This window comes from Phasianus colchicus, chromosome 15 (assembly GCF_987193195.1).
Source record: "Phasianus colchicus chromosome 15, bPhaCol1.hap1.1, whole genome shotgun sequence".
Taxonomy (NCBI): Eukaryota; Metazoa; Chordata; class Aves; order Galliformes; family Phasianidae; genus Phasianus; species Phasianus colchicus.
The window spans coordinates 9,734,379-9,755,061 of record NC_143450.1 but is presented as its reverse complement, the minus strand read 5'-3'; the positions used below and the strand labels follow the sequence as shown (position 1 = coordinate 9,755,061).

At 43.0% G+C, this 20,683-nt stretch overlaps 1 long non-coding RNA gene across 1 annotated transcript; it reads left to right on the top strand.

Moving 5' to 3' along the window:
• Positions 1–365: 365 nt before the first annotated feature.
• LOC116232044 (uncharacterized) lies at positions 366–3,904 on the top strand. Its single transcript, XR_004167589.2, has 3 exons — positions 366–440; positions 2,794–2,849; positions 3,193–3,904. It is a non-coding gene; the product is annotated as an uncharacterized LOC116232044 (long non-coding RNA).
• Positions 3,905–20,683: the final 16,779 nt, after the last annotated feature.

Genomic DNA, 20,683 nt, shown 5'->3' with positions numbered 1-20,683 from the left:
AAGAACGAGGAGCTGAGAATGCATCTTTTGACACATTTTCTCAGCAATTTCACCAACTGCAGTTCACTGCAATCAGGAAAGTTCCCTGCAAGGAGGTCTTGAACACTCATCTCAGCTCTCTAGAGCTGGGGGTGAGTTTTACCCTCAGTCCAAGTCAACAAAACTCACTAACATTTTCAGCTTAAAATCATTTCTAAAAATATTCAAAACTAACATCCCCCAGAGAAATTCCCCAGACAGCAGGAGAAACGCAGGGGAAAATAAACTTCCTAGTGACCAGAGCATCTCCATTATTTTTTCTGGATGTGCACACAGCTACATCCCAGTTCTCTCTGTTATAACATCATCATGTCACAAACAGCTCCCATGACTCCAGCATAGTTAATGGCAAAGACCTGGCAGATGGCCCAGGCCAGCAGAGATAACAGTGAGCACACCAGGTAGGTAAGCTACCTGCCTGGGGAAGGATGTAGAGCTACCTGCCAGCATGCAGCTTGCCATTTTTTGTTCTCTCCCCCTATTTTTTCTTTCATGCATATATATCATCCAGCTAGGTTTTCCAGTCAATGCAAATCTTAACTGCCACAGTTCGAAACATTCTGTACTCTATTAGAATTAAACGGCAAACCAGCAGTTCTGATGATATCATGGTGAATGATTTATCCAGTGATATACTACATTCCTTCAGTGTGCTTAAGCAATAAGGCATGCTATGGAGAACATTTGAGTTATTTGTTTGCCTCTGGTGTGAGCCACTGTCAAAGGTTAACGACCTCGAGCACCCAAGAAGCTCAATTAATGCCTTGAAAAGGACTACCTTGAGGGGCTGACTGCTATTATTAAATGAAACATTAACACAAGGAACACTATTTCATGACTTTGCAAGGCTATGGAAATTTGGATAGGGTACTCTTCATATCCAAAGGTATGTTTTTAAATTAGCAAATGCCTGAAGAACTGTTTGTTGAGAGTTGGGCCCCAGCTGCATTACAAACCCCAGTTTCTACTGTCACCACAAATCTGGACCACATAGAGTGCAGGGCTTGAGTCTGCCCCCTATACTTTTACTACCCAGCTCATCTCAGACTTCTTCAGGTAATTTTTGAGATCTCAAACTCATAAGAAATCATGGTTTCTTGTGCTACAGCAGGCAGGCTACATGCAGTTTTATGCCACCTTCCACTACTTCAGGCCCTGTTCCCACCAAAATGCCCAAAAACCAGAAACAAACAGAAGAACAGCATTTCTTTCAGATTCATAGGAAAGGCAAAGAAGCACTGGTGCTCCCTGCAGCAAACTGCTGACATTGGCTTCACTAACAACCAAGGGGACAGACCTGTCCCATGCACCACAAAGATTTTCCAGTGACTCATTTTTCCCTTGCATTCTGTGAATGCTGTGATGCTGCAAGGCAGGAGTGTGCCACAGTGCAGCCAGCCCAGGTTAGCTCTACTGAGGCTCTGGGCCACCCCATTCTGGTGGTGATACCCCCTGCCAAAACAAACTGGATTAAACTCAGGTCAGATGATGTGAGAGCTGGGCTGCAGGGACTTCTCATTCTAACCTCTTCAATAAAAGAAACCACAGGCTCAGCATGACAGTAAGAGAGAAAGGAGGGAGAAGCCATGAGGAGAAACGGACTCCTGGGGAGAGGAGAACAAAGAGATGAGATGTAAGGTAAATAAGAAGGGGCAAGGGCTTAGCTGTGACTTCAGAGGGAGTAGGGTCAAACCCTACACTGATTAACCTTGCCTCAGCAAACCCTGGAAGTCTACAACAGCACCAGCAACTGCAATATGGGCAAAGCTGCAAGTGAGAGCCAGATTTGGCTCATCTCCATGTTTTAAATTCAGGACAAAGAATGTGGCAGAAGTGTGACAGCTCCATCTCCAGATCCCAGGCAGAATTAGCTGGGCTATAGGTCTGGGCTGGAAACTGGTATCTCATCTGGGATCTCCCAGCATCTCAGTAGTTTTCTAAGAAACAGCGTTGTGAGAACACACCTGCTCCCTGCTGCAAAGCACAGAGGTACAAGCTACCCTGTACATGCAGGAGCTCTTATTAACCCAGTGTGACTATTTGCAACCTGAAATCTATGTAAATACTAACCTGGATTGGGGTTTTGTTGTTATTCTTTCTTCAAATACTGAGTAACCACCTTCATTCTGATGAATAAATCCATAGCACAGATCCCCTCTAGAGCAGGAGACACTGTAAGCATTGAAAGAACATCACAGCCTACAAGGGGATTTTTGTTATTATTTGTATAGCATGATTATAAGTATACATACCTAGAATTACTGCATTACTACAAAATAACTTCTACATACACTTCCCAGAATGATGTGTTGCCACTCAAGCACATCAACAAATCTTTGGAAACCCCTCATTTTCAACATAGTATCCAGAAATTTTTTTTTTTTTTTTTTTTTAAACACACATCCATCTTCCCTCCTGCTGCAGGATTTAACTAATCATTTTGCAGGATTTGGGAAGGTAAGGTCAGCTCTGCCAGCACATTACAGTCTAATAATTACAACAGAAGAAATAACATAGCAGTGTTCCCGTTCACTCAGGAAGAGAAACAAGCAATTGAGAATTTCTGCCTCCTGAAAAGTCTCTTTTGCTTCCCAGTCCAGTGTGCATTTGTTTAAGCTCAAGGCAAGCAAGCACAACACAAGCCCCCAGGAATCCATAACCACCCTGATACTTCTGGGTTGCAAGGCATCTCCACTGCCATCTGTTTTCAGTCACTCCAAAATGAGTTCTGAAGAGTCAATTGTTTTCTTCTAGGAAAAATAAACATGCAAGCTGCTGTTCTCCCGATTTCCAGCAATTTTCTGCTGTGGGTAAGTGTAGCTTCGGATTTTAGAACGTAAGTCTCATTCTCATCCAAAGAATTTTGCAATATAATTACCTCATTTTTACTGACTTGGATAACTGCTACCCTTAAGAAAAAAAAAGTGTGTGAAGTCTGCAAGACTAATTCCTCCTCCTGCCCCTTTGTTATAAAATCCTGGAGCAACTGATAGTGATTAATCTCACTTGATATTTCTTTGGTTCTCTATTTGTTGACTTAAAGGCGTTTGCTTTATGACTGATTGTTCTCAGTTGCTTGGACAGCTGTCAGATCTGTACTGTGGTTTTACTTGGCTTCCAGGGAGCAAGACTATTATTTTTCTTATTTTACAGCAATACCGCATGGTGGCTGATGGAGGTGGCCTTCAAAAACCATCTATGCAAAACCAAAACTACCTCCAGACTGAAAGAAGCCTTGCCTGAGATTCTGCAGGCAGATTCCACAAGCAAGATTAAGGAGGCAACCTTACAGCCTTCTTGTGTTGCTTTTTCTCAATACTCTGCTTACACATTGAATGCACACGCTCAAGTACATTGCTCAAGTCCCTCCCTAGGCAGAACTCCAGTGGCTCTACAGGAATGGTCTTTGGAGCATGCTGCCCAAGCTGGAGGGCTGCATCTCCCCTGCCCAGGGGCTCCAGCCAGAGCAGTGCACCCAGGAAAGGCTGTGCTCAGTGGGAGGAGGGGGGGGGAAGTGAGATCCAAGACTCCAGATCATAACAAAACAAAGGAGACAGTGCTTTTTTTCTTTTTGAGCATTCAGCATTAGCAAAATGCAATATCCATTATCTTGACTCCCCATTTTCAGCATTCTGACCATTTCTGACTGCATGCAGGTTCCTTTGCATCTGAACCTTACTTCCACTTCATATTTCTTAACATATGTATCAATTTCATTTTTTAACCTATACACCTCTTTTTGCCTTTTAGCTTCAACTCACAGCTGTGTGTCCTTTTATCCTTTTCCCCTCACCCTTCATCTCTTGCCCCTTTTCTCATGGTCTGCCTACAAACACAGCAACATCACCTGTATGACCTTCCTGGCTCATGCTCATGAGTCCTGATTCTAAACTAAAACCTCACCAGCCACCATCTCAAAATATGAACAGAAGAAAATCTCTTAGGCATTGAAGTCCCTCTCCTAAAATATGCAGAATAAAGTTCCCCTAAAGCAGAAAACATTGATATTAGACAGTGCTTTCTTTGCTTTCACATACAAAGCTCGTAAATTCTGCTGGTTTTCAGAAAACATACAGAAATCAGTGTTTGCTCTGGAATTTCAAGGTTCACACATTTGTGTTTTCTCTGACCTGCTGTGCTCATTCATACACAATAACCATGCTAACAACTTGATTTAAAGCAGATCTTACACATGGCTCAAGTTCTTAAGCATACAGGCAAGATCAATTACCACAGACTGTAATCTGCTAGAATATAAGCACTTCTGCATGAAGAAACAGTTGGTTTTTTTTAAAACCATAACACCTTGGAGGATAGATTATCTGATCTGCTTAACTTATCTTCATGCTGCCTCTGTCCAGCTAATAAACTGGAGGAAGAGTCTGCTTTAACCAAACACTGGAAGGAGATAGCTTAGCAACACAGCAACAGCTCAAGGGCCACACTTACTTTGTCTTTTTTTTTTTTTTTTTTAAGTGCTACTTTCACTGCCCACAGTTGCAGTATATGCAAAGAAAGAGCAAGTGTTGAAGAAGACAGTAAAGTTACGGATGGGCATCGTTGATTTGGCATGCCCCCCACCTCCTGCAAAGGAAGGTGCCTCCAGTTCTTGTGCTATCTTGAGTGACTCTCTCCTTCCATCGCCCACATCAGCCTTAGTCTGGCTGCCTCTGCCTTTCCTGGTAGCCTGTATTACTGCCAGCTCTTTGAGAAATATTAATCTTTTTCCCCCTGCCAGGTCATTCGTTACCCTTTCAGCTGAAGCATCTTAATTTAGACAAGAACTAACAGCCTTGCTACTTTTCTCAGACTTCATACATTTTTCTTGTGTTTTTACTTTTCTTTTTCCAGCCCCCTCCTTCACAGGGCACTGTGAGCAGTAGAAGTGAGTCCCATATCTTGCTTTGAAAGACTACATATAGAAGCAGAACTACGCATAGAAGTAAACTCAAGGTTGGTTTTACTAAGTCACTCACACTAGTATCTTCACTTCTTAACTTCCTAAAGCATGTCCATGAAGAGATGAAAGAAAACCCAAAACAGTGCAACAGTTGTGTCTTCCTGTCTGTACCCTCATTATCTTTTCTAACATACTCCACCATCCAAGTTTAGCCTTACACAACTGTAATACTGTAACATGATAGAAAACACAGCAATAATAGAGAAGTAGCACAATTCTAGGCTGCCCACATCAAACGAGAACAAACACCAATACAGCAGCTGTAGACACAGAAACAAAAGAGGAAAAACCACTCACCTTAGGAAAACCTCAAGCAGGCAGGGATCACCAGCAAGATATCCTTGCACCCACTGCCAACACTTAAATGAAGTCAGGGAAGGGGTGGATCCTGGCTCCACCTCTTCCAATCACTCAGGTCCATTGCATGCACCTGAGCTCCCCCTGGGTCGGCCCTGCCTTCCCACCAGTTGCTCAGTCAATATTTCAAGCCCTGACTTAGCATTTTCACTACAACAACACGCAGGTCTAGCACTACAGAGCACAGAAAAATTTCCACCCCATAGATCTTTCAACCCAGTACCTCCCCAGCTCCATAAATCCCACCATGTTCCTTTCCTCTCCATTCCTGACCATATTCTCAAGGCTCCATCTTCTCTGGACACATGTAGCACTGCTACAGTACTACTATAATCTTCCATACCACTTGGATACAGGATGGATTGGGACTGTCCTTGAACTAATCACCATGGCATTTTTATCTCTTCTGCTTTCCACCACTCTGGTCTCATTTCCATCACTCAATTCTTCTTTATTCATATTGCCTATTCTCACACCCGTTCACATCCCATGTTGAAGGTGACAAAGAGTGTTAACAATTTTTATAATCCAACAAGACCACATTTGCAGATTCAACCACCAGCTTAGTTCACCGCTCTCCTTTTAAACAAAAGGGAACAACTACAGAAGATCTAGCAACAACAGAAACAGGCAGCAGCAGAGCAGTACACACTGAAACTCAGCATGGTCCCCCATTAGGGGGAAAAATTCAAGGGTTTTAATCATGACAAACAGCCTCTTGGCTGGTGCAGTGCCAGCATCTTCCACAGGGGGTTCATCAGGCATGAATTGGCCCCATATGTGGAAAACCCAATGCAATTTGCCCAGTTTCTCCCATCCCTGTGGAGCGAAGTCTCCATATGTGAGATCCCACAGAGCTGTCAGCCAATGTCACATTTCAGTAACAGTAGAAATAACTAGGGCTGCATAAACCAGCAAAACAATCCTATTGCTCATAAACTGGCAAGTGAACCAAGTTGGCAGTGCTTTTGTTGATCACAACCCTTTCTATGGAACAAAACATAGGAACTATTATGCCAGAATAGACTCAGTGATCCATCTTCCCCTTGTCTTCTGTCTCCAGGATAGGCCAACACTGATGCTTTAATAGATGATTAAAAATGGATTTACAAAGCCTCAAGGCACCTGGGTCAGTTGTGCAATATTCTTCCCTTGACCTAGCACAGACCTATGCTACTACTATATGCAACTGTGTTGTATTATACTTTGTTATACCAGTTCTATTTCTTTATGATAGAAACTGACAGTCTATCATATGTCAAAGTCAAAGGCTTGTCATTTCTTCTCCTCTTCCTTTTCATTTTTAGCTTAGTTAATATAATTGTAACTCTCTGTCTCTAGAAGACAAATCTTTGACTGCTCACTACAATCTGCAAGATGGGACTCTATAAGGGAGTTCAACTTTGTGTCAAAAGGGGCATTTATCTTAATAGCATTCATGCCTTCACTTACAGCAGAAATTTCATGGCATTCTTTCTCATCCCATTCCCAACATCACAGAGCTATAATCCTTTTCCTTACCTTACCAAATTAACATTGGTCAAATCGATCTCTTTAGGGATTCTCTTCCCGCAGTTTTTATAAGCTTTTATTTATTCTTTTCTACCCTTATTCCACTTTCATCTAGATGTTTAAAGGTCAGCTAAAAAATACTTAGCTCTTCCCTGAGCCAGCATTGTATTCTCAGTTCCTACAATACAAATCAACAGATTAAAAAAAAAAAAAAAAAAAAGATAACTGAAACAATATCTTTTGGCCCTTATCAGAAGTAGAGTTTAGGGAAGTCATCTCAGATTATACTGATTGCTGTACAATGAATCATTCTTTCTAAACTACAGCCATTTATTTTCTGCATGAACTGTTTCATTTCCAGAGTGGAGACTATGAGGGGACTGCTTTACTGCATGTCACCTTTTGTCACAAAAAGAATGATTTCATATATATTAAATCAAAAGACAACACAGTCTAGCCTATTCTTTCTTCTGTTTTTCCTGTCTCTTTGAAAGAATTACTCTTATTGGCTGTGCCTGTGAGGTTGGTAGAGCACACCAACATGGTGAACTCCTAAATCTTTAGGGCGGGGAAAAAAAAATGTAGTGACATTTTTGTTTTGAGTGACTGCAAAACATTTGCCTCAATTTATATCAAATTAATACGGCAATCACTTCTGATTGAAGAGCTTGAAGGACTGAGGGAAAATACTTGCATCCATCTCCGAGCTAAATATTCTCTGCAGTACCAACTGCCAGCTCTGGCAGCCCCATCACCCTTGTTAGGTGATAAACTGATGCTCACACTCTTATTGTGAACCTTGCCAAGCAGGCAGAGCTCAGCCAGCCAAAGCCTTGCTTTGTCCAAACTGCACCCACCCTCTAGTGGGATGAGGAAAAAGTGCTTCTCTGGGCTGCTTTAGAACCCCATTCTCAAAGACTGGGATTCTCTCCTATACATTCATTATCCTGCAGCACAGCACAATTTGCTGTATCACTGAAATATCATTAGTACGGGGTAGATGTGATTTTCCTTTTTGCTTCCTTCTACACTCCGCACATCATTTGTAAGACATGCATTAATGGGGGATGTTGGCTCTAGAACATGGTCATGGCCCCAAGAGTTTATTGTCATTTTAACTACACTTTCATAGGTGACTAAGCACTGATAAATCCAGGGAACCAGTGGCTGTCATCATACACTTCTTTTACTATAAAGGAAAAAAAATAAAATAGATTCAACCCCCTTCTGTTTATCTGTTAGATGGACCAATATCATTGATTGCAGAAATAATGGAATATTATTGCTAACCTATGAGTGCTGCAGCTGGGCTAAAATCCATGAGAAGGCAACAGAGCTGTAAACAGATTACAGACCGTGACCCAGGTCAGTTGCACAAAGCATAACATGTGAGCAATGCTTAGGGTGAGTCTTGAAAGTGTTTTCAGTGAGCGAAAGCCAGCTCTTGCTTTCCACAGCCCTTCCACAGCTGGCTGCTCTTCGAGAGCAACAGGACCAAGGTGACCTCCATCTGAGCCCCCCATGCCTGGGCAACTGGGCAAGAGCTAAGCAGATCTGATGGCTGCAAATAGGGTCAGCAACAACCAGGTTCCTCAGGCAAATACAAGGCCAAGGCAAGTTAGAACCACAAGGCCAGGTGGAGCTGCTCAAGGCACCCCTTAGAACTGCTTCACGTTTATAAACCCAGACTAACAACCTCAGTGAATTCAGGTGAGTAAAATTAGGTCCAAAAGAAATAAGACTTACAGACAAGTTGCAAAATTAGAAGTACTAGGAAGAAATATTCTATCCACAAATACAAAGCTGGGGATTGTAAATAAATCCCCTGCCTTTAGCAGTAAACTCAGACAAAAGCTTGAGATAAAGAACTAAAACTGCAAAGAGCTATGTCTTCTATTGGTCTGAACATTTTATTTATTGCAAGAGTGACAGCAAGGTGAAGGGCAGAAATGGAGCAGAAAGGCCATTAAAAGAAAGATAGAGCCTGAGCAGGAGCGAGCAGAGCACAATCTCCTCCTCAACATGATGCAACCAGCAGTCTCCAGCAGCCTGCTTGGCAGACTCAGGCCTAGAATGGAAACAGCATGAAGCAAAGAAAAAGGGTGTGAAATAAAAATAAAGCTATCTTTCAGGGTCACATGGTCCCACCAGGAAATACGGAAACCTCTGACTTGCCTGGATTTCTCTCTCTCCCTCCCTTTGGGTCTTTTGCAGAAAGCATAGCCTGTGTGCCCAGGAGGTGATGAAATCCCTAAAGCTGTATGGCACATGGGGAATTTGGGGGATTGCAAAACAGGATGTTTCTTGGAGGAAATACAGTCTCAGCAAGCAAAAGGTTCAAGTACGGTACATCTCACAATGATGTAAGAGCTTGATTATGCATCTCGCTTAAAGCCCAGCTTAGGGTTTTAGTTCTAGTAGAACTAATAGGCAACACCTGCTGCGATGAAAACAATTTCCGTCCCTGAACTCTAGCAGAAGTGTTTATCTTTTGAGTTAGAAAATGTTTCTCTAATGTCTGAACAAGACTCCAGGGACAGGAACATATGCCCAGAACTGGCGTTTCTGCGCATTAGATAGCTTATAAAAATGAGAATTAGAAAAACCTGGTATCATCAGACATCTTGTCCAACTAAGTCATTAAATGGAAAAAAACAACAAGGTTCCTCTAATGCTCCTCTCTCTGCCACCACAGCCCCGGTTGCTCTTTGTAGAGCAGAAACAGAGGCTACTGAAAAACTTGTTGGAGTAAATTCTGACTTCACTATATGGGGCTTACCCAGAGCTGCTCCTGCCAAAACTATCATTGGCTTCAATGGAAACGTTACCCAAAAATGGGCCTCAGGACTCAGACCTCTTGGTATTAGTTACTAATTTTATTATTAAAGATTAAACAGAGCTGTTGACAGTACAAACGATTTTCTTACGTAAGCAGTGAAAGGGAGATTGTCAGATACGCAAAATAAAACAATACTGCCAAGTCAAGGCAATATAGGTTATGGGTGACTATCTTTTCACAGAACATACTGCACCAAATCCTGAGTTTCCTCCTCTTTCTCAATTAAAAGTGCCATTTAAATCAACTGGAGCACAGTGTGATCAAGAGGGAGAGTCAAGCCTAAGAAAAGACCTCAGGGTTCAGCCATGGTCACTACAAGGAGTTTAAGAGGCTGTAAATGTTGAAAACAAAGAGCTCTGACTTTACAGAACAAAATGTGTGAGCAGTGAAAGTTCATCACCAACAACAGGAGAAAAAAAAAAGAAAAGAGAGAGAAAGAAAAAGAAAAAAAAGCATGCTTTGCTTTGCAGTGAGAAAGGAAAGAGCTCAGGTTCCAGGCTCAATCAACAGATGAAGGGTGAAGCATTGCTTCATTTTAGAGCATACAGGGACTGTTTGTCCTAATAATGTGCTGGAGTGATAAGACAGACCTGACTGAGGCTGCTCTTTTGCAGAGGTACCAAGAACAAAAGCTAATGCTGAACAGATTCACAGTTTAATACCAGTTAAATACTAAAACCTACAATTTAGGTGCTTAGGTGCCTCTTGATTAGAGGAATGTCAGGGAAGGCACATAGGACTTTCCTCCCATACTTCCTGCTATGATACTTTTTTATCAACTGCTTGGACAGAAACCAGAGATTTGTTTTTCATTCTTGACCAAAAATAATAACACCAAATGATGTGATGGTTAAAAATAATTATCATCCAGTCAAAAGCAAATTGTTCTCAGTATGGTCTAACAGCACTTCATTGGGCTGGTGATTAGGTAGAAACCCAAAAGTTAACTTCTTGGAAAATCTACTGTTTTTATACTGAAATTGCACTGTCAGAGCGATATGGTAGTTGTGTCTTCAGTAACAATGCAGCAGACATTGAGGGAGATTCCTGTGGTCGTCTGTCCTATTCAGATACAGTTATCAACCAATAGATCATCAACTGTACAATAGTCAATGGTGTCACAAAGTTTTTTTGACACAGTTAACACATTAACACATTACACAGACATCAGATTTGAGCCAATTCACATTGAAGCCAATGGAAAAACTCCAACTGAGTTGTACTGGGTACAGGGATTTGGTCACACATATTGTCAATCACGTAGGAAACAAGACAATCACAGCAGTTCTCTTCTGACATCAGCGTCTGCATCCACTTGAGGCTTTGGCAGAGCCTCATGCAAGACTGATTCTTTCTCCTGCTTCTTTTAAACACACTTGGATTTGGTTTTTTGGCACAAAGCACTCAAAGGGACATTGTCGGGGTTCACAGAACTAAAATCTAAATCATTTTTGTCTTTTCTTCTTAAATTCCATCCACTTTGAAGGCATGATTTAACTTTTGCACTTATGCTATACACAGTACATTTTAAAATAAAGAAGCAACAAACCCTTGTTTTGCAATCAACCCCATGATCATAAATCACAGGCCTGCTCCCAGCATGTACTGTTGAAGTGTGGTTGTATCAGCAAACATGCCATATGCCTAACCACAGAATGTATTTTCTGAGCAAATGTTTGGTAAGACTCAATCATTTGCTGAGTAAGAGTTCATTGGGATTGATCTGCCCAGGGAAGGAACATCATGGATGAAAACATACTGTTCTTTTACCATCACAATACCAACACATCATTAAAACCTGTCTCCACTGAAAAATCAAGCTTAAAACAGCAATATTCTTGTGCGAATCATGCACCAAATTATTCAAAACCACTGTTTAAAATAATAATTTAAAAAGTAAAAAATAATGAGAAAGACTTATTACTAATCGTGATAGCAGTGATCCCTGCTGGGCTGGAGACTGAAATGAAAGAGTGGGCAAGGGCTGGAGCGTGATGATCCTTGAGGTCCCTTCCAACCCAAGCCATTCTATGATACTGTGATTCTATGATTCAGGAGACCCTGTTCTTGGAAATTTGCACTCAGAGACACAAACAAGAGCCAAAATCCAAAATAATTTTCCTTTTTTGTGAAACCAGGGCTTCAAGATCAAAAAGAAATTTGTGTTTTTCCCTGTTAGTCTAGAAAAAAATATGATCTCAAGGCTGACAAGGCAGAGACAGAACAGACAGGGTGCAGGTGCCAGTGAGGTCTGAAAGAACCCTGGGGACTGTCCCACATGTGGGTGCAGTATGCAGGAACACTCTGACCCTCTCCAGAACATTTCCCTCACCTGATGCTTGCTATGTTGCATCTGTTTCAGACAGATCTCAGTTTTCTACCCAGTGCAGTACTCCAACAACACTTGGAGTTGCCCTGAGAACGCAGCCCATGCATGCAACACCTCAAGTTTCCTTGAAGGTTTCCCATCTCCTGTCTCAGACGGAATATGGTTGGAAAAGATGATAAGCCACTTAGCTGGTGATTAGGATCAGCTGGTCCATTAGGATCAGCCACGTAACACCAGCACCCATCCTCAGACTTTGCCCAACATCATAACCTTAACACCAACACTTAAATCAGTGCAAAAACAAGCTCTTCCAAGAAGGTGAAAATGTATTGTGAAGGACGTTTTTATTCTTTATTTCCCTGCAGAGAACACAATCAATGTATGTTTTAGCTGAAACTCACAGCAAACTGCCTGGTTTACATAGGGAAATGGGGAGCATACATTCTTTGCAGTGCACCTGTAGAGGAAAGAAATTACTCTTCTGAAAGGGCCAAGTTCAGGATTTCAGCCTGCACTTTAAGCAGGGGTTGAGAGTAAAGTCCTGTCTGCTGGAATTGTGAAATACCTGCAGGCAAGCTTACCAGCAAGTGTCAGCACAGCTGGTAGGGCCTTCTGGCTGGGAAGGAGATCCTCTGCAGTGAGGGGATGCACAAGGTGCAGATGGACAGGGAGGTACAAAAGCACATCAGAACTGAGGCTGCTCCTCCATGCAGACTGGAGGCTGCTGAGGAGTCACTGTGGTATATATGGCAGATTTTAGGTCCTTAAACCAAAGTGCTGTAGCAACAGTTGTTAGTAATTCTTTCTGTTGCTGTTGTCCCCTGCACAGACTCCAGTTTTGCAGATAGCTTTGATTAAAACTTCTAGAAACACTAGAAAGTGGCATGAGATGGACCTGGCACATAATGCACAGTGAGGTAGGGCTTTGGTAGGGCCTGATGGAGCACTTCAGTCAGGTGGTGGGTTTGGGAAGCAGCTGGTACTGAGCTGAATGCAAAACTCATGACATGAAAGATGCTTTTCTTACAAGAAAAAGCTTTAATGAAAAGTCAGGTCACAAACAACTGAATGAAGGAACCTCCAAACCTATGCCAATGATAAAAAAGAAGGTCTTAATGAACCCAGAGGAGACAGAATTCCCCAGGAAATCAGGAATAGGGATCTTGTTAAAACACCAGCTGTTAATTTCCATCTGTATGTAAGTTCCATTCCTATCATCTCTATAGAATAAAGCCTTTCAAAAAAGGGTTGTTACTGATCTGGCTGAAAACTGGAGGTGGCCCAAGTGAGAGCTTGTGGTGGGTGTCCTATGGCTCAGAGGAGACCGTCTGTTTCCCACGAGGGTTTGAGGCCAGATGACATTTTTAAGAAGAACAGAGGCAAAGGTCACCAGTGACAGCATTGCCCAAGTGTAGGGAAACCACATAGGGAAAAACAGAAGTTGCTGAAACAGCAGTGTCACCATCAGCAGCCCACATAAAATCCTGGCCACACCACCACCACTGAAGGTATGATGCTGGCAGCTTGAAAGCCACGTTGCTGATCAGAACCAGTTCTGAGTCCCAGAAAACATGCGGTGCTGCAGTACGCAGCAACCAAAACTAATTGTCAGCTACATCAGATTGCAAGAGAAACCCAGTTCTCAGTGAAACCCACCTTTCCAATATGAATGCACTTTTAAGAAAGCGATCGTTATCTCTGGTGCTGTTGGGTCTTGAGAGACCTCCACTTCAGCTGTTATTTTACCACTGTGAACTCTAACTGAGATTAACTGAGTGAGGTGCTGTTCTGGAGCAAGCTCATCTGTCTGTTAACTGCTAACATGTTTTCCCATGGGCATTTTTCATACATCACCAGTGGATGGGAGTAAATCGAGTGCTGGATCTGGGACACAACAGTTGGTTGAACAGAGATGAGATGTTCTCCATGCAGAATGAGAAAAATGGTGAAGCCACCCCATGACACAGCAATGTCCCAATGGATTCTTCCTGCACTGACACTGTTTTGGCTGGCTGGTGGGAATCAGCTCCCAGAGCTGGAGCAGTCTTTGCTGGCCCAAAGAGCACGTTCTGCTGGAGGATGAAATGAGTGGCTGGTGAAAACACATCACCAGGACAGAGTTCAGTGTACCTGGTGTCACAAGGGGAGAGGCTGGCCCTGAAGTAGCTCAGTGAACCAAAGGCTGGCAGATGTGACAGCAGGGGAGAAAGAATGGGATGAGAAGGACCATCAGCCCATTTTCCAGGAACAAAGACCCAGGATCTACCCTTCACACAACACCAAACCGCACTTAAAACTGAGAGTTCTCCAAGAGCTCTGTCATCAAAACACTGGTCAGATGGGAACGAAAGAGAAACAAAGCCATGTCCTGGAGTACGGCCAGAGGCAACCACCTAAATTACCCTCAGCAGACCCAGCTGCAGCAGTAAAGAAGGCTAGGGAAACCTAGCCAGTGCATCAGCTATTGAGACCGTCATTTACAGATAAATCTGCTATGGTCTCTGTGCAGCAAACAAGCAGGACAGAACACCAAGAGAGGAATATGTTGGAGTTGAGATATAGTGCCTGTAATACCATCAGCGGTGAAACAATGAATGGTACCCTAATCTGTTGCATGTCATTCGAACCCATAAGCATTCACGAGTGATGTCAGAGGATGTTACATGATCTAACTCAAAGCTTGAGAAGTGCAAGTATTTTCACTTAGATTGTTATTTATTTCCTTAAGACACAGAGGAACATTTGGTAGGAGAGTAAGGGAATCCAAATCGTTTCAGCGAGATAAAGTGTAAATTTGCAGGGAGCAGACACCAATTTGAGAGAAACTGTATCCCTCGGCTGGGACATTTAATCATTTGGTTATTTCAGGAGACATACTTTGGCACACTAAGGTGATGCAGCTGCTAGTAGGCTCAGGGAAATCACACGTATTTGCTTAAAACTTCACTGAAGTGACACAGATCTGTTATGTCAGCTAATTAGCTAATTAATCGAGATTTTGACTGGAAAAAAAGAATATTCAATGCAATTTGGACAATTAGTTACCTAAAAGAACGCCAAAACCAAGCAGATCTCAAGTCACTGGTCCTGTCATCTCCCCCAAAACACCCTGAAGACAGTGAGCATTTGAACCAGTTGAGGTTCTCAGGGAGCAGTGCTTGAACAACTTGAGGGATTTGTTCAGTTGTTCAGTTTTTGAGAGTAAAATCAACATTCAACTACTAAACAGGAGGTTATGGTTACTGGTGAATCCCTGACAATCTATTCAGAAGAGCGTATCTGTGTTTTTTTTTTCCTTTTCTGTGCTGCATCAGGCTCTGGAGTTTCTTTTGTTAGGTCTATTGATGCACAGAACACGGTCAGGCTCCCTGTTCTTGCATAACACTGTCACAAGGCCAGTCGGAATCTATTCTTGCTGCTCTTTAGCCAGCTGAGGACATCTGTCCTGAACGCTGCTTTCCAGGCACACGGTGAGGAATGTATACACGCACAGTATATATAGACATGTATACCCATTCATCTCCGAGGGTGCCCTGAATTGCACTGTGTAAGGAGCACTCTGGTGTGGGTACACTGTGGTTTCTGTACCTAACAAACCTTACCCAGCAGTGAAGGAACTGGACAGCCTATTTTTGTGAATGCAAAAACAAAGATTTTGGCCCATTTAGTACATCAAGACTGCCACACACGTTCATTGAAAGAAAGGCAAATGCTGAGGGAACTCCGTAACCCTCCCAGACAGATGCAGGAAAGAATTTGGAAATACCCCAGTGTGTTCCAACAGCTCTCCAGTGGGAGACTGACTGTGGATGAAGAATTGCTGGTATGATCTCAGGACACAACCCACTGCAGTCAGACAGTCTGCCCACAATGAGGGGCCCAGCCAAGACAATACGAACTCTATACTCACTGATAATCAAACCAAATACAAACAACATCCCATCCCCGTGCCTGACTACCCTACTCAAGTGTGCAGATGAACATGGAAACACAATGTAGACTGCAGGCTACTTGGTCTCCAAGTTTCAAGATCAGTGAAATCTCCTCACTGTTTTCAAGAAATCCTAATGGGGCCAGTTGAAATGATGGATGTAAACAGCTCTTCCAGCCACAGGCAGTGCTGGATATTCCTACAAGTTCTAAGCTCCTGTGTGCATTACATGGCTGCCTCTATTCAGGAGGCTATAAAGAAGTTCAGTCCTGCTTGTATACGCTGGAATCATTACGTACACTGTTCCCATAAATCATCTAAATGAGTATTACTGTGTCACTAGTTAGGATGGTTTTTGTTATTATTGAAAAACCTTCTGGCAATCTGCTCCTCGTGCCATGCAAGCTGAGGCTGACCTCAGAGCAATTTATACCAGCCTCGAGTCTGTTCTAAACTCTGCCCTGCAAACAGTTTCCCAAAAAGATTCTGGCAGCTACAGGCAGTGAGAGTTAACACTGCTGTGCCCCTTCTCCATCAAATCCCCCAGCCCAAGGTGAGACAAGTTGACAAGGAGCTGTGTCACCAGCTGCATGTCACCAGGAGCTGCATCCTCTGCCCCTCCAGAGAGGGTCTGCTGCACAGCAATGCCATATTGGAGGCAGTTTTCAACTTGGGACAAAACTCCTCATGTGTCAGAGCAGACTGGGGAGAACTGAGCCTACCTTCCAGCTCAGGCTGTTACACAAACACATGGATGGGGCTTGGCAGATGCTTGCAGGGTGCCCAATAAAGCTGCTGGTGAAAGAAGACATAAGAGAAGAGACAGCATTTACCTCATCCAATGTGCATGAATATCAGAACACAAACTTGACTAAACACAGAGTTTTTAAAAGGCAGAGAAAAGAGGATTGCTGGGAGACAGCATGGACATGCTGTTTGTGGTCTCGTTCTGCACATTCCAGCCTCCAGTCAGCTCTGGCTGAGCCATTTACCCAGAGTCCAATTTATTTCCTGTGGATTTTCAAGAAATATGAATCCTAAAACAAGATGTACTGAAAGCTTAGTACATGGTATTAAAGCTAGTATCCGTCATGTCAATTCCGTCTCTCAAATTTATTCATTCTGCTTGTTATTATCATCTGATTACAATCTGCTCTTAAACAATACCCTTATGATTTTTTCCATGCCTATTTATTTCCTCAGTCGTTGACTTGGTTTCCTGAGGCAATCCCCCCAAAATTATATAAATATTTATATAAACACGTCTCTTCTTTTGAAACGGTCTCTAACTACTTACAAATGCAAGATGACATCAACCCAAAGTCAAAGCACATTTGGCACATGGGATCCTCTACCGGCTATGAAAACAGGTGTAGCTGAAACAGACACAGATCTACCCAGTACATGTACAGAGTGCATTACAGTAATGCTAGGTTCCAATCTGCATCCACAGGCAGGCAAAACTCTTGGGTGGGAGAGGAGCTACCTGGGGACACCCACACACCGGCCAGACCTGCAGCTGTGATGGTACATTTATGGTGCAGTGGGTGAAAGAACTGAGTTCCATTCATGCACATGCTTCCAGAATAAAATCTGATTACACGAGAGTAGAGAAGAAAGCAAGGATTATCTCTTAGGGTTCTCTTATAAAAAATACATCCAGCAAGACTTTGGTGTACGGATTTAAAGTAATTTAGAATATGAAGAAAAAACCTTTTGAAATACTTTCTTTGCAGACATGAGATACTGCCATGTATGGTCCCATGCTGACAAGCCCAGCTATAATCCAGTCTTTGCTTTCTGCTGACTAGCTGAGCTCTCGCGGTTTATTATGTCAGTGGAATCCCTCAAAAGAATTATAGCCCTTTATTTATCTCCGAACCATGTATGAGTATGAATACTAAACTGGTGCAAGGAGTCCATTGCTCTTCTATAACATTAGACAAAGTCTTAAGTAATTACTTATCTCTTTGAATAATGTTTTTGCTGGCATCAGATCCCACTAGAAGCAGGCATGCGTACTTGTGGATACACTGCACACCTTGAGCATATGGCAAGGTACACACAACAGCACAGAGCTCCCACCAGCACAGCACAGCAAAACAAAAGGCTTCTACAGAAAGCAAAATCTACTCCTTCATCAAGCACAGTAAGAACTCAAATAATCAAAGCTGCATTGAAAATAGACGTTAGCTTCAGTCCTCCAGTCCCATCCCAAAAGGATGGGATCCGTTCCTTTGGTACCTGGAAAGTTGACTGCTTCCATACTGGTAAGTTCCTCCAACACCCACAGGCACAGCCTTGCTCACTGTGGGAGCCCTGGTTTTACTATGGGCTCTCTGCAAGTCCTGCTCAGATCTGGTAAGATCTGGGGAATGTTCTTAGTCTCAGCTGCCCAGGCTTGGCAAATAATTATTCTCCACGCAGCTTATTTATTTCAATGTGGACTTCAATCCACAGTAGTTCCTATTCCATGGGAAGAACACAAATCCATATGTCACGTAGGTCCCAAGGGGACCATCATATCCATTATCTCAAAGTTTACTGCTGTGTGTCAGAGCATCTACCTGGATCCCATACGAGTGGAACGAGAGGTCCCACCTTCCCAGGGTCATGTTGTTGGGCCATGGGAATGGCTATCAAGCAATGGGTTGGTTCTTGTTTGAACTGTGCTGAGAACTCCCAAAGCTGAGAGGAGAGCAGGAACTTCATTATGCAAAGCCAATGGCAGCCCACAATGGAGCTGTAGAGGTGTATGCCTGCTGCATACGCTCTCACTCTCTGCGGAAATGCATTTAATTTGTCACGTACAGCATGAAAGCAAAAACTGGCCCTTAGCTTCAGCATCAGCTGCTGGTCAGTGGGGAAAAAGCTTCAGTGAGGCAGGCAAAGCATCCATTCAGTTTGTGTTCCTGGCATCGGTACGGCCATTCACGGGAGAGGCGGATTTGCTTTCAATCTGAGGTCAATCAGACTTAGAGCCAGGATTGGCAGGCAGGGAAATTGAAGAGCATTAGATTGTTTAGACTCTGATTCTGGAATCATTGTACTCTGCAGAGTTGTACTTTGTGGGCAGTGACTACGGTGCTATAATTACCACTATAATTACACTGGCATGTTTCCTTCTTGGCGAGCCCCAGAGAGTTATAGTGCCGTTACCTGACCTGAGTTTCTGATAGTCCTAACACGACAGACAATAGCATAATTTTTTTTGGCCTGGCTGCAAGTTGGTAGGGTTAATATGAACTGGAAGGACAGGAAAACCAGCACAGTTTCTTCCAGAGCAAAACAATGTGGTCAGTATCCACTCTGATAGCAGCTACGCAGTGCTGTTCGACTGCTTCCTGGTACTATCACTCGTGGCTCCTTCTAGCTGTGGGTGTTACCAGGAACAAGGAGGTGGAGAGAAGAGAAAGGGGGAAAAGAAGCATCAAGACTGATGAAGTTGGGTCTTCCATGTGTGGAGAAAGCCTGAGGCACTGAACATAGGAAGAACCAGGCTCTGCCAAGGACTGGCAAATGTCACTCATCTTTAACTTCTGCCTCGTATAACTGCATCATAAACACACATAATTTGGGTGTGTCTGATAAATGTGTCAGCTGTGACACTTTGCTAAATTGTTTGCACCGGGCTTTGGTATTAGCATTGCAGCAGCTGTTCTCTCTCCTGTAGCGACTGCTTCAGGACTTGGCAGGTTCAGAGCTGCAAAATCATATTGCATTGCAGGTGAACATTGATCTCTGAGTTTGGATCCTGCCCCCATTGGAGCACATTAACTTTGACGCTTTCTATACCAGGTGATCTTGTGATGAGGAACCCACAGAACCTTTTGCTCTCTCTCTCTCTCTCTCTCTCTATATATATATATATTTTTTTTTTAATAAATATATAGTTTTTCTCAAAATCAACATAATTTGTGCAGAAGAGCTGGGATGCTGCATCCCAGCAGCCAGTTGCCTAGATGAAACCAAAGACTCAATTGCAAATCTTTTGCAGATTACTCTTTCCTTTATAGCACACTGGGGAATTTGGCTTGGGTGACTTCACCAAACAACTCTGAATCCAAGCTCCTTCTCAAATCTCTTTCCTTGAGTTTCCAGCGTGTTTTCCTCCTGGCTGCCTCGAAGGCCAACCTGGGGACATGGGTGTTACAGGATGTTCAGCACTTCTCTGCGTCAAGCCACAGATGACTGAAGCAGCCACTTCACTGAAGGAAATTATTTGAGGTTTTCTGAGAGTCTCTTGACAGTAGGTAAAGACTGTTTCAGCTTGTAGGAGTGCCAGCCAGAGCTCTTTATAACCTGAATGACATGTAATGGCATAAAAACTCCTCCTAAAACTCATTCTGTCCTTTCAAGATGGCAGGCTTGACGTCAATGTCTGTCTTTTTAAGCATCACAAAGCAGCTCATCTGGGTAAGAACTGGCAAGTCAGAGATTGCCCGCAAGAAGCAGAGAATTAGTCCCTTCCCTGTATTATAGTATTGAAGAATGTAAGTAATTCAGCATGTCTTACAGACCTCTTTCCCATTCTTTTAAGAAAAAAAAAAAAAAATGTACTACTGTGAGAAACAGGGAGAAACAGATGCGTTTGGCCAAAGCTCTTATCTGGTGACTAAGCAGACTGCAGCCTGATACACCTCAATTTGAATAGCCACATTCTGCCGAGCCCTTTGCACATAATTATCAACAGAGCTTCCATTTTTCTTTAGTGCA